The sequence below is a fragment of the Artemia sp. Qi Xiang Cuo genome, chromosome 11, assembly GCF_049724085.1.
Source record: "Artemia sp. Qi Xiang Cuo chromosome 11, ASM4972408v1, whole genome shotgun sequence".
Lineage (NCBI taxonomy): Eukaryota > Metazoa > Arthropoda > Branchiopoda > Anostraca > Artemiidae > Artemia > Artemia sp. Qi Xiang Cuo.
This window is the reverse complement of record NC_142804.1, coordinates 61,329,423-61,342,809: the sequence shown is the minus strand read 5'-3', so window position 1 is coordinate 61,342,809 and position 13,387 is coordinate 61,329,423.

The following is a 13,387-nucleotide window of genomic DNA, read 5'->3' as shown; positions in this document are numbered from 1 at the left end:
GTTTCAGACATCACACACCTACGAAAGACTAAGAAATCCGGTTATGAAAAGTCAGAAATAGCAAATTACATATCCCAAATCATAGGTTTCAGACAACACTCACCTATGAACGGCTAAGAAACCTAGCTCAGAAAAGTCAAAAAAAGCAAACTAGTCATCCCAAACTATATGTTTCAGACAACAAACACCTATGAAAGGTTAAGAGATCCAGCTCAGAAAAGTCAAAAGTAGCAATCCACCCACCCCAAATCATAGGTTTCAGACACTACACACCTATGAAAGACTAAGAAATCCAACTCAGAAAAGCCTGAAATAGCAACCCACACATCCCAAATCATAGGTTTCAGACACCACACACCTACGAAAGACTAAGAAATCCGGTTATGAAAAGTCGGAAATAGCAAATTACACATCCCAAACTATTGGTTTCAGACAACATTCACCTACGAAATACTAGAAAACCTTAGCTCAGAAAAGCCTGAAATAGCAAACTACACATCCCAAATAATAATTTTGTGAAAACACAGACCTATGAAATGCTAAGAAACCTAGCTCAGAAAATTCAAAAATAGCAAACTACACATCCCAAATCATAGGTTTCAGACACTAGAAACCTATGAAAGACTAAGAAATACAACTCAAAAAAGCCCGAAATAGTAATTTACATATCCCAAATCATAAGTTTCAGACAGCATTCACCTACGAAATACTAAGAAACCTTAGCTCAGAAAAGTCTGAAATAGCCAACTACTCATCCCAAACTCGAAGTTTCAGACAACAAACACCTATGAGTGACTAAGAATCCTAGCTCTGAAAAGTCCAAAAAGCAAACTACACCTCCCAAATCATAATTTTCTGAAAGGACACACATATGATAGGCTAAGAAATCTAGCTCAGAAAAGTCAAAAATAGCAAATTAACCATCCCAAATCATAGGTTTCAGTCAACACACTCCTACGAATGGCTAAGAAATCCAGCTCAGAAAAGTAAAAAAAATAGCAACCCACACATCCCAAATCATAGGTTTCAGACACCACACACCTACGAAAGACTAAGAAATCCGGTTCTGAAAAGTCGGAAATATCAAATTACAAATCCCAAATCATAGGTTTCAGACAACACTCACCTATGAACGGCTAAGAAACCTAGCTCAGAAAAGTCAAAAATATCAAACTAGTCATCCCAAACTATAGGTTTCAGACAACAAACACCTATGAAATGCTAAGAAATCCAGCTCAGAAAATTCAAAAGTAGCAAACCACACATCCCAAATCATAAGTTTCAGACAACACACGCCTATGAAAGACTAAGAAATCCAGCTCAGAAAAGTAAAAAATAGCAAACTACATATCCCAAATCCTCGGTTTCAGTCAACAAACACCAACGAAAGACTAAGAAACCTAGCTCAGAAAAGTCAAAAATAGCAAACTACTCATCACAAACTATTGGTTTCAGTCAACATTCACCTACGAAATACTAGAAAACCTTAGCTCAGAAAAGCCTGAAATAGCAAACTATACATCCCAAATCATAAATTTCTGACAACGCAAAACAATGAAAGGCTAAGAAAACCAGATCAGAAAAGTCGAAAATAGCAAACTACACATCCCAAATCATAGGTTTCAGACACCACACACCTATGAAAGACAAAGAAATCCAACTCAGAAAAGTCAAAAATAGCAAACTACATATCCCAAATCATAAGTTTCATTCAACACACACCAACGAAAGGCTAAGAAAACTAGCTAATAAAAGTCATAAATAGCAAACTAGTCATCCCAAACTATTGGTTTCAGACAACATTCACCTAGGAAATACTAGGAAACCTTAGCTCAGAAAAGCCTGAAGTAGCAAACTACACATCCCAAATCATAGGTTTCAGACAACACACATCACCAAAAGACGGGTGCTCGGGGAGAGCCTTTGAGGGTCTGTGGGTCCCTTGAGGGTCGGTGGTCCTTTGGGAGCTCGGGGGGACCTTTGGGGACCGGGGGATGGGCTTTGGGGGTCCGGGGATGGCATTTGGGGGTCTGGGTGGGCCTTTGGGGAGTCGGGAGGGCCTTTGGGTGCCTGGGGGACATTTGGGGACTGGTGATGGGCCTTTGGGACCCCGTTGGTCCTTTGGGAGCTCAATGTGCCTTTGGGGGGCCCGGGGATGGCATTTAGGGGTCTGGATGGGCCTTTGGGGCGCCGTTGGCCCTTTGGGAGCTTGGGGGGCCTTTGAGTGTCCGGGGGGGCAGTTGGGGGCCTGGGGGACATTTGGGGACCGGTGGAGGGCCTTTGGGAGCTTGGGGGGCCTTTGAGGACCGGGGGCTTCCTTCGGGGTTGGGGTAGGAGGATTGGAACCCTTTGGGGTTGGGTTAGAGGACCTCACAACACTGTTCAAATGAAACTTGTGTGTTATAACGACCACAGAGTTTCACCATTAAATTCTCTTCTAAAATCTCTTCAAAATCTTCTTTTAAAATGTCTCTATCTGTTTCGCCGAAATAGTTCCATAACCTGTCTAAAACGGTTTCGCCCAAATAATCCCTAAACGCAAATTCAGCGTGTTCCTTTGTTATTGGCATCTCTGCGCTAACGCATTTAAATTAATAGGAAACCTTTTCGCGCGCTAAAACAATTCATCGCTAAGATGTTTCTTGCCTAATTGTTTCCATGTCCTTTGGTTATTAATATCCTTTGGAGTTCGACCAGTAGAACTGTTCCCGAGGCAAAGACATTAATGATTTGGATCTATTCCTGGAGAAATGTTTCTAGGCGAAAATTTTTAAAGTCTGACAGATGATATCATTGATTGATTGATCTGTCAAGAAAGGGGAAATTAATTTGTTGTTTCTAAGGGGAATTATTGATTCACGATAGGTGAATTGAGGTCGACAGCACAGGTGTTCCAAGGTTGATGATGTTGTTGTTGTAAGTGCACGCTCTCAGCGAACTTTATGTAAATCAAGTTCACAGGTGCTACTCTTGACAGGACCACGTGGTTTATGGTTTTCCAAGTGAGAAAGTTCCTGTTTTTCCAAGTGAGAAAATTCCTGTTTTTTCATTCTCACTGAGAAAACCATATAACAGACATGAATTGCTGTTGACATCCATAAATGTGACAAAGTTCCTGTTTTTCAAATTCTCACTGACAAAAACCATTAAACATCCATGAAAAACATCAAATAAATCGACCAACACACATAACCATCCAAGAAAACATACATAAATGTGACAAAATTCCTGTTTTTCAAATTCTCATTGACAAAAAACCATAAACCACGTGGTTCTCGTGCCAATATATGGTGTTAAAATAAGTTGTAGGTGGCAGCAGGGGTGGGTGACACGAGTATAAGATAGCTCTCTACTAAGAAGCTTAAATTAAAACTAATTTTTGTAGCAAATAGTCAGTCAAAATAAGCTGGGAGGGCGTATTATATCATAGGCAGTGCAATAGCACTGCCTAAGTAAAGAACGAAGTTGGCACAATACATTTTTTTTTTTTTTTGGTTTGTTTGTTTCTTTTAGACCATGACACTTCGTATCGAAGGAATTGTCGTAGAAACTCTGAAAAGGGCTCATTCGATTGGAAATTGGAAGAACTTGTGCTCTTTTTAATAGCCAAAAGTGATTGGAAAGCAACTAATACCTCTTCCACACCCACCATTTCCCCAAACACATACAATCAAAATTCTGAGATATCCATTTTGTTCAATGAAGTTGAAAGATCTGGGAATTATGTCTTTGAGAAGGACATTCCCCCCAGAGCCCCCAGGGAAAGGGCTGTAAGTTGTTCCCTGAGGGTATATAAGGTTTTTATTGAAAGCGTTGTCATAGAAACTTCAAAAAGGGCTCATTAATTTGGATATTCAAAGGGCTAGTGCCCTTTCAATAGTCGAAAGGGATTTAAGGGCAACTAACCCCCTCTCCCGCCCACTATTTCCCCAAACACATCCAATCAAAATTTTTATATAGAACTTTCGTTCAACGTAGTTAGAATTTATACAAATCTGGTCTTTGAGGATATCCCTCCCCCACGGCCCTCGGGGCAAGGGTTGTAAGTTATGCCCTGGGGGCATATAAGGTTTTTATAGAAAGCGTTGTCGTAAAAACTTCAAAAAGGGCTCATTCTATGGCAAATGAAAGGGCTAGTGCCTATTTTAATAGTTGAAAGTGATTTGAGGGCAACGAGCCCATCTCTTACGTCCATTATTTCCCCAAACACATGCAATCAAAATTTTGAGATATCCATTTTGTTCAAAGTAGTTGAAAGTTTTGGAAAGTAGGCCTTTTAGGATGATAAGCCCCTCAGAGCCATCAGGGCAAGGGCTGTAAGTTATGCCCTGGGCCATATAAGGTTTATATAGAAAGCTATGTCGTAGAAACTTAAAAAAAGGCTTATTTGATTGAAAATTGTAAGGGTTATTGCCCTTTTTAATGGTCGAAAGTGATTGGAGAGCAACAAACCTCGCTCTCAAGCCCACCATTTCCCCAAAGACATCCATTCAAAGTTTTTAGATAGCCATTTTTTTCAACGTAGTTGAAAGTCCTGGAAATTATATCATTTAGCATGACAAACCCCCTACACCCCTCAGGACAAGGGTTGAAAGTTATGCCCTGGAGGCATATAAGGTTTTTATAGATAGCGTTGTCGTAGAAACTTCAAAAAGGGATTTATTCAGTTGGAAATTGAAAAGGCTAGTTCCCTTTTTAATAGTAGAAAGTGACTGGAGAGCCACTAACCCCCCTCTAAAGCCCACCATTTTCCCAAACACATCCAATCAAAACCTTGCGATCGCCATTTTTTTCAACGTAGTTGAAAGTTCGGGAAATTAGGTCTTTGAGGATGACAACTCCCCCACAGCCCACAGGGTAAGGGTTCTAAGTCATGCCCTAGGGGCATATAAGGTTTTATAGAAAGCGTTGTTGTAGAAAATTCAAAAAGGACTCGTTCGATTGGAAATTGAGAGGGCTAGTGCCCTTTTCAATAGTCAAAATTGATTGAAGGGCAACTAATCCCCCTCTTACTCCCACAATTTCCCCAAGCACATCCAATCCAAATTTTTAGATAGCCATTTTGATCAACGTAGTTTAAAGTTCTGGAAATTAGGCCTTTGAGGATGACAATCCTCCACAATCCTCAGGGCAAGGGTTGTAAGTTATGCCCTGGGGAAAAATAACGTTTATATAGAAAGTGATGTCGTAGAAACTTCAAGAAGGGGTTTATTCGATTGGAAAATTAAAGGGCTCGTAACCTTTTTAATAATTGAAAGTGATCGGAGGTTAACTAACTCCCCTCTGACCATTGGCGCCCATAGGCTAATTCCAGGGGGGGGGGCAAACCTCGTCTAATTGGCACTTTTAATACTATATAATAGAAATCTCAGAACAAAAATATAAAAATAAGGCAGTATCATTCAGCCATCATTCAGCCCCCTCCCCTTATGGGCGCCCATGCCTCTGACGCCCACCATTTCCCCGAACCCATTCAATCAATATTTTGAGATATTCATTTTGTTCAACGTAGTTGAAAGGTCCGGAAATTATGTCTTTTTGGATGACAAACACTCCACAGCCCCCAGGGCAAAAGTTGTAAATTATGCCATGGGGGGCATATAAGATTCTTATAGAAACGGTTATAGTTATCGTATATTGAACAACCTCTAATGTCTCTGATTAGCTCCTAAAAAATGCCCACGTCAAACGGTACATTCATTGTGCAATTGACAACAATAACAAAAACCTTGCCAACTTTTAAAATGTTCACGCGTGAGTTTAATGACACAACCATGGGTTTTTCTTGCGCAATTCCAATGTATATTTTCATGTAGGTTTTCAATCTATTACACTTTTGACCATATTCTTGTAGGGTTGAATGTAGGGCTGAATGTACTAGATAGGTTACTACTATTGTCCGATAAAATGCCTATCTGTTCTCGCAATACAATTCTCTTGTACTTACCGCTTTCTAAATAAGTACCGTTAAATTATTCTGAACCTCTACAGTTCTTTGTTTTTTTTTTTGGAGGGGGAGGGGGTGGTTAATGTAACCATCTTTGGGGTCAGGCTGAAAAACCATATTATTTGTCTATAAAATTAAAAGTTCGTACTTACATATGTTTGGTTACAAGATCTTCGCTGCTTTTCAGAAAATAAGGCACATTGACTATCCAACGAGCAGTCTTCAAGATTTCAGAAGTTAAATTGCGGCCACCTGTTATTTTTTTTAGTCTCGGTGGTTCTATAATGGTTTCCTCTTGCAGAGATACTTCCTCCGAGTCAAGCAAATACTTTGGAAGTCTTGGTCTTCCACGTTTCACGTATATTTTTTTTTAACTTTTCCCTGCCCTTTTGCATGCTAATTAAATTAAGTCTTCTTTTAATGCGCTTTTTTCCCATAACTCAAAAAATTTTTCAATTTCTTGAATAGAACTTGCTCAATCCTGGATATATTTCGATTGGTTTTGAACAACGGCATACAGCAGATACGACATGTTTATTCAAGTTTAGTGGTGTCATGCACAGGACACGACGCCTATTAATTGCAACACTGACCCAAAAATTAAACAACCCTTGTTCAACTTGAGGGTTCCGTAACTCCAAATCGATTGCAGTGAAAAAAAAAGATAAAAAAAGCCTTTAATTGAGTAAAATCAACATAAACTGTCTGAACAAATAGTTTGGGTTAAAAATATTTACAAGCTATTATAAAATTTATTAAAGTTGTTAATATCGTTTTCTTGAACAAAGCCAAAACAGTTTTTGTATAAAAAGGCATTTAAAAAATAGAGATAATTTAAGAAAAAAAAGTCATTCTGAACAAATGATATCAACTAGTCTTCCAAATCAGATTAATCATTATTTAAGTTCTCTTGTGTATCTGTTTCTTTAAACAAAAAAAATTTCTTTAAAAATAAAGAGATGGCCAAGTAACTTGGACTGCTTTTGCCCCTTAACTATGGGAATCTGCTAGGGATGTCTTTAAAAGCAGAGAGGTATTACTACTTTCAGAATAATCGAAAAATCTAATAGCTATGTCTTTGAGGATGACGCATTCCCAACAGTTCCCGGGAGAAGGGCTGCAAGTTGTGAATTTTTCCCATTGTTTACATATAGTATTGGTTATTGGGGAGTATACAGACGGTTTCAGGGGGATTTTCTTCTGGTGGGGGGGTCGGGGGGAGAAGAATATTTGGGAGGATATTTCCATGCAGGAATTTTTCTTAGGGTAAAGAAATTTTCCATGAAGGATGTGCTGGATTTCCCAACATTTTGTAAAGATTGTCGCTAGGCTTATGCAAGTTAGATATCAGTGTATTTCTCGTATTTAGTGTTTTATTACTCTAAGAATATATTTTTGGTATATAGTGTTTTATTGCCTGTTCCCTTTCTCTTCAAGGTAGTGGTTTACCATGACCAAAACCTGCCAGCCAATGAGAGGCTATTTGGGAGTCATGAAACCGGAATCCTATTCTTGGCATCTGGAAGAGAAGAGGGGGCAAAAGACACAACTGGTGAACAGTTCAGCTTAGGAACCAACAGTGGCAGTAAGTGGCTAGAGGAACTCCGTTGGAGACTTTGAGCAACATCCACTCTTCTATCGTAGACGGCAAGCTTGGAGCGTGTAGCAGCCACCCCCAAATCAACTGTGCCAGCCGGTGCAAGTGGACTATAGCTCTGACTTACCTGACGCCACAAAGAGCGTGTAACAGCCATCTCCAAATCAACTGTGCCAGCCGGTGCACGTTGAATGTAGCACGGGTTCGCTATAGCTTCAAGAAGACTATTCACGAATGTATACTAGTAATGTATGTTACCCAAGGTCTTGTCCTCGTGGAAGCTCGATAACCCCCCCCCCCCCTCCTCTAGGGACAGATAAGACTGTATTTCCTGAGAGAAATAACCCACACTTCACAATTATTTAAAATACGATCAGAAATTAAATGAAAAAACAGGCTTTTTCGACTAAAAGTAAGGAGCAATATTAAAACTTAAAACGAACAGAAAATTTTACGTATATGAGGGGGGTTGCCTCTTCTCAGTAGCTCACTTTTACGCTAAACTTTTAACTTTTAAAAGAGGTTGTTATTCTAATTAAACAGACTTTGTGATTCAGGAATCATTCTTAAATAACTGAACAAAAATCAAGCTTAGGTTATTGTAAGATTATTATTAGTTAAAAAAATGTAAAATTAATATACAAATTTCGTTTTAATTATTTATATACACTGAGAAATCTTCAAAACCTGCGTTAATTCAAAAACGTTCAGAAATTAATCAAAACAAAAGAAACTGAAAGTAAGGAGTGACATTACAACTGAAAACAAACAGAAATTACTCCGTATATGAAAGGGGCCGTCCTCAACTCCCCGGTCTTCATGCTAGAGTTTGACTCTTTTTCACAACTCTACTTTTTAAAGTAATAAAAAATTTAGCGTAAATAGCGGGACGCTAAGGAGGGGACAGCCCCTTTCATATGCGGAATGATTTCTGTTTGTTTTAAGCGTTAATGTCGCTCCTTACTTTCGGTTAAAAAGAACTTGTTTTTTTTTTAAATTTAATTCATCAAAGGACTACGCTGCCTGAGAATCAATTTTGAATTATCATACTTGATTCATAAGACGAGACCTTAATATTTGTTAATTTTAATCTTGACCTAAAAATTTAAAATAATTAATCATCTTCATTATTCTCTCATTAGAGCCCAACGCAGTAGGATGAAACCACAAATTTTATAGTGTTTATTGTTTGATATACAAAGGGTTGTCACCCAGTGAAATAAAAAACACTAGAATTTAGTAATTTTTTAGGGATTTTTAGTGGTTTTCTTCAATAATCTTGTCATTTATGTACATAATTAATGATTTTTTGTTTTGGCAATATAAAAGTTACTAGTAATAGTGAAAAATCACTAGGGGTGGCAGCGCTGTATATAAAGTGGATCAAACAATCACCTTAAACGGGTACTGATACCTATTACTAATATCGAGATTTAGCCATCACTACCTTAAACCAATCAGAACTTTTTCTAGAATTTTCCAAACAGAATATAATTTGTACTTTACTGACGTAAATTCAAATGAATTTACTGAAAAAAATATGCATTGTCAGTTTTATACACAAATACTGATATATATTCCTTAAAATCTTAATTCATTTTTGATTTCTTAAAGTTATAAAAGTGAAAACATTTAAAAGATTGTTTTCAGTAAAGTACAAACTATATTCTGGCTTTTAGAAAGCATAGGGGTTTAGACCCCTATTCATATTAATTTCTGCTCGTTTTGAGTTTGACTCTGTTATTTATTTTAATTTCTGTTTGTTTTGGGTTTCATTTATTTATTGATACTGGATTGTGGTAGTTTTGTGCTTGGTAGATTCTTTGATTCTATTTTTGTTCATTTTTGGTTTAATGGAGTTCTTTACTTTTTTTGAAAAAACTTATTTTGTGGAAATTTTTTTTTTAATTAATTTCTGTTCATTTTATATTGACATAGTCTTTTTTAGGGAAGAAGACTGGGCCTTTTCTAAAGTTAAACAACCATCCTTTCCATAAAAAACCTTAAATACCCCCTAAGTATAACTTACAGCCATTGCCCCTAATGTCTGGGTTCTTTTAAACCCGAATAGCCTTGTTATATGATATTTAGACTATTTTGAATAGAAAGGCTACCTCAAAATTTCTATTATATACATTTTGGGACAATACGACGTGTTTGTGTGTGTATGTGTGGGGGGAGGGGTAGCTGTCCCCGATCACTTTGACTCTTAAGAAGAGCACTAGAGTGTTTTAATACCAACCCAATGAGCCCCCTTCGAAGTTTTTATGACCAAGCTTTCTATAAAAACCTTATGTGCCCCCAGGGCATAAATTACAACCCTCACCCTGAGGGCTGGGGTAACTTGTTATCCTCAAAGACATAATTTCCGGACATTTCAAATATATTGAAAAAATTGATATCTCAAAAGTTTGATTGGAAGTGTTTGGGGAAATGATGGGCGTGTGGGGGGGGGGGATATTTGCCCTCTGAGCACTTTCAACTAATAAAAAAGGCACTAGTCCTCTTAATTTCCAATCGATTGAACCCTTTTTGAAGGTTTTACGACAAAACTTGGTATAAAAACCTTATATGCCACAAGAGCATAACTTATGACCCTTATCCCGATTGCTATGGGGGGAGGGTTGTCATCCTCAAAGGCATAATTTCCAAACCTTACAAATACGTTGAACAAAATTGCCATATCAAAATTTTATCGTAAATGTTTGGGGAAATGATGGACCTAGGGGGGGTGATTCTTCCTCCGATTACTTTCGGACTAATAAAAAGGACAATAGCCCTCTCAATTTAAAATCGAATGAACCTTTTTTGAAATTTTGACGACAATGCTTCCTATAGAAACCTTATATATCCCCAGGGCATAATTTACAACTTTAGCCCTGAGGGCTGTGGGGGGGGGAGGGTGTCATACTCAAAGACATAAGTTCCAGACCCTTCAACTATGTTCAACAAAATGGCTATATTAAAATAATGAACGTAAGTGTTTGGGGAAATGATGGCCACGGGGAAGAGATGAGAATTCAGCCTCCGATCGCTTTTGACCATTAATAAGGGCACTAGTCCTCTCAATTCCCAATCTAATGAGCCCTCTTTGAAGTTTCTACGACACCGTTTCTATAAGAATCTTATATGCCCCCCATGGCATAATTTACAACTTTTGCCCTGGGGGCTGTGGAGTGTTTGTCATCCAAAAAGACATAATTTCCGGACCTTTCAACTACGTTGAACAAAATGAATATCTCAAAATATTGATTGAATGGGTTCGGGGAAATGGTGGGCGTCAGAGGCATGGGCGCCCATAAGGGGAGGGGGCTGAATGATGGCTGAATGATACTGCCTTATTTTTATATTTTTGTTCTGAGATTTCTATTATATAGCATTAAAAGTGCCAATTAGACGAGGTTTGCCCCCCCCCTGGAATTAGCCTATGGGCGCCAATGGTCAGAGGGGAGTTAGTTAACCTCCGATCACTTTCAATTATTAAAAAGGTTACGAGCCCTTTAATTTTCCAATCGAATAAACCCCTTCTTGAAGTTTCTACGACATCACTTTCTATATAAACATTATTTTTCCCCAGGGCATAACTTACAACCCTTGCCCTGAGGATTGTGGAGGATTGTCATCCTCAAAGGCCTAATTTCCAGAACTTTAAACTACGTTGATCAAAATGGCTATCTAAAAATTTGGATTGGATGTGCTTGGGGAAATTGTGGGAGTAAGAGGGGGGTTTGTTGCCCTTCAATCAATTTTGACTATTGAAAAGGGCACTAGCCCTTTCAATTTCCAATCAAATGAGTCCTTTTTGAAATTTCTACAACAACGCTTTCTATAAAAGCCTTATATGCCCCCAGGGCCTAACTTACAACCCTTACCCTGAGGGCTTTGGGGGAGTTGTCATCCTCAAAGACCTAATTTCCCGAACTTTCAACTACGTTGAAAAAAATGGCGATCGCAAGGTTTTGATTGGATGTGTTTGGGAAAATGGTGGGCTTTAGAGGGGGGTTAGTGGCTCTCCAGTCACTTTCTACTATTAAAAAGGGAACTAGCCTTTTCAATTTCCAACTGAATAAATCCCTTTTTGAAGTTTCTACGACAACGCTATCTATAAAAACCTTATATGCCTCCAGGGCATAACTTTCAACCCTTGTCCTGAGGGGTGGGGTAACTTGTTATCCTCAAAGACATAATTTCCGGACCTTTCAAATATATTGCAAAAATGGATATCTCAAAAGTTTGATTGGAAGTGTTTGGGGAAATGATGGGCGTGTGGGGGGGATATTTGCCCTCTGAACACTTTCAACTAATATAAAAGGCACTAGTCCTCTCAATTTCCAATTGATTGAACCCTTTTTGAAGGTTTTACAACAAAACTTGGTATAAAAACCTTATATGCCACAAGAGCATAACTTATGACCCTTATCCCGATGGCTATGGGGGGAGGGCTGTCATCCTCAAAGGCATAATTTCCAAACCTTACAACTACGTTGAACAAAATTGCCATATCAAAATGTTTATCGTAAATGTTTGGGGAAATGATGGGCCTAGGGGGGTAATTCTCCCTCCGATTAATTTCGGACTAATAAAAAGGACAATAGCCCTCTCAATTTAAAATCGAATGAACCTTTTTTGAAATTTTGACGACAATGCTTCCTATAGAAACCTTATATATCCCCAGGGCATAATTTACAACCTTAGCCCTGAGGGCTGTGGGGGGGGGTGAGGGTGTCATACTCAAAGACAAAATTTCCAGACCCTTCAACTATGTTCAACAAAATGGCTATATTAAAATAATGAACGGAAGTGTTTGGGGAAATGATGGCTACGGGGAAGGGGTGAGAATTCAGCCTCCGATCGCTTTTGACCATTAATAAGGGCACTAGTCCTCTCAATTCCCAATATATTGAGCCCTTTTTGAAGTTTCTACGACACCGTTTCTATAAGAATCTTATAAGCCCCCCATGGCATAATTTACAACTTTTGCCCTGGGGGCTGTGGAGTGTTTGTCATCCAAAAAGACATAATCTCCGGACCTTTCAACTACGTTGAACAAAATGACTATCTCACAATATTGATTGAATGGGTTCGGGGAAATGGTGGGCGTCAGAGGCATGGGCGCCCATAAGGGGAGAGGGCTGAATGATGCTACCTTATTTTTATATTTTTATTCTGAGATTTCTATTATATAGCATTAAAAGTGCCAATTAGACGTGGTTTGCCCCCCCCCCCCAGGAATTAGCCTATGGGTGCCAATGGTCAGAGGGGGGGTAGTTAACCTCCAATCACTTTCAATTATTAAAAAGGTTACGAGCCCTTTAATTTTCCAATCGAATGAACCCCTTCTTGAAGTTTCTACGACATCACTTTCTATATAAACGTTATTTTTCCACAGGGCATAACTTACAACCCTTGCCCTGAGGGCTGGGGGTTGTCATCCTCAAAGACCTAATTTTCAGAACTTTTAACTACGTTGAACAAAATGGCTATCTCAAAATTTCGATTGGATGTGTTTGGGGAAATTGTGGGGGTAAGAGGGGGGTTTGTTGCCCTTCAATAACTTTTGACTATTGAAAAGGGCACTAGCCCTTTCAATTTCCAATCAAATGAGTTATTTTAAAAATTTCTACAACAACGCTTTCTATAAAAACCTTATATGACCCCAGGGCATAACTTACAACCCTTACCCTGAGGGCTTTCGGGGAGTTGTCATCCTCAAAGACCTAATTTCCCGAACTTTCAACTACGTTGAAAAAAATGGCGATCGCAAGGTTTTGATTGGATGTGTTTAGGGAAATGGTGGGCTTTAGAGGGGGGTTAGTCGCTCTCCAGTCACTTTCTACTATTAA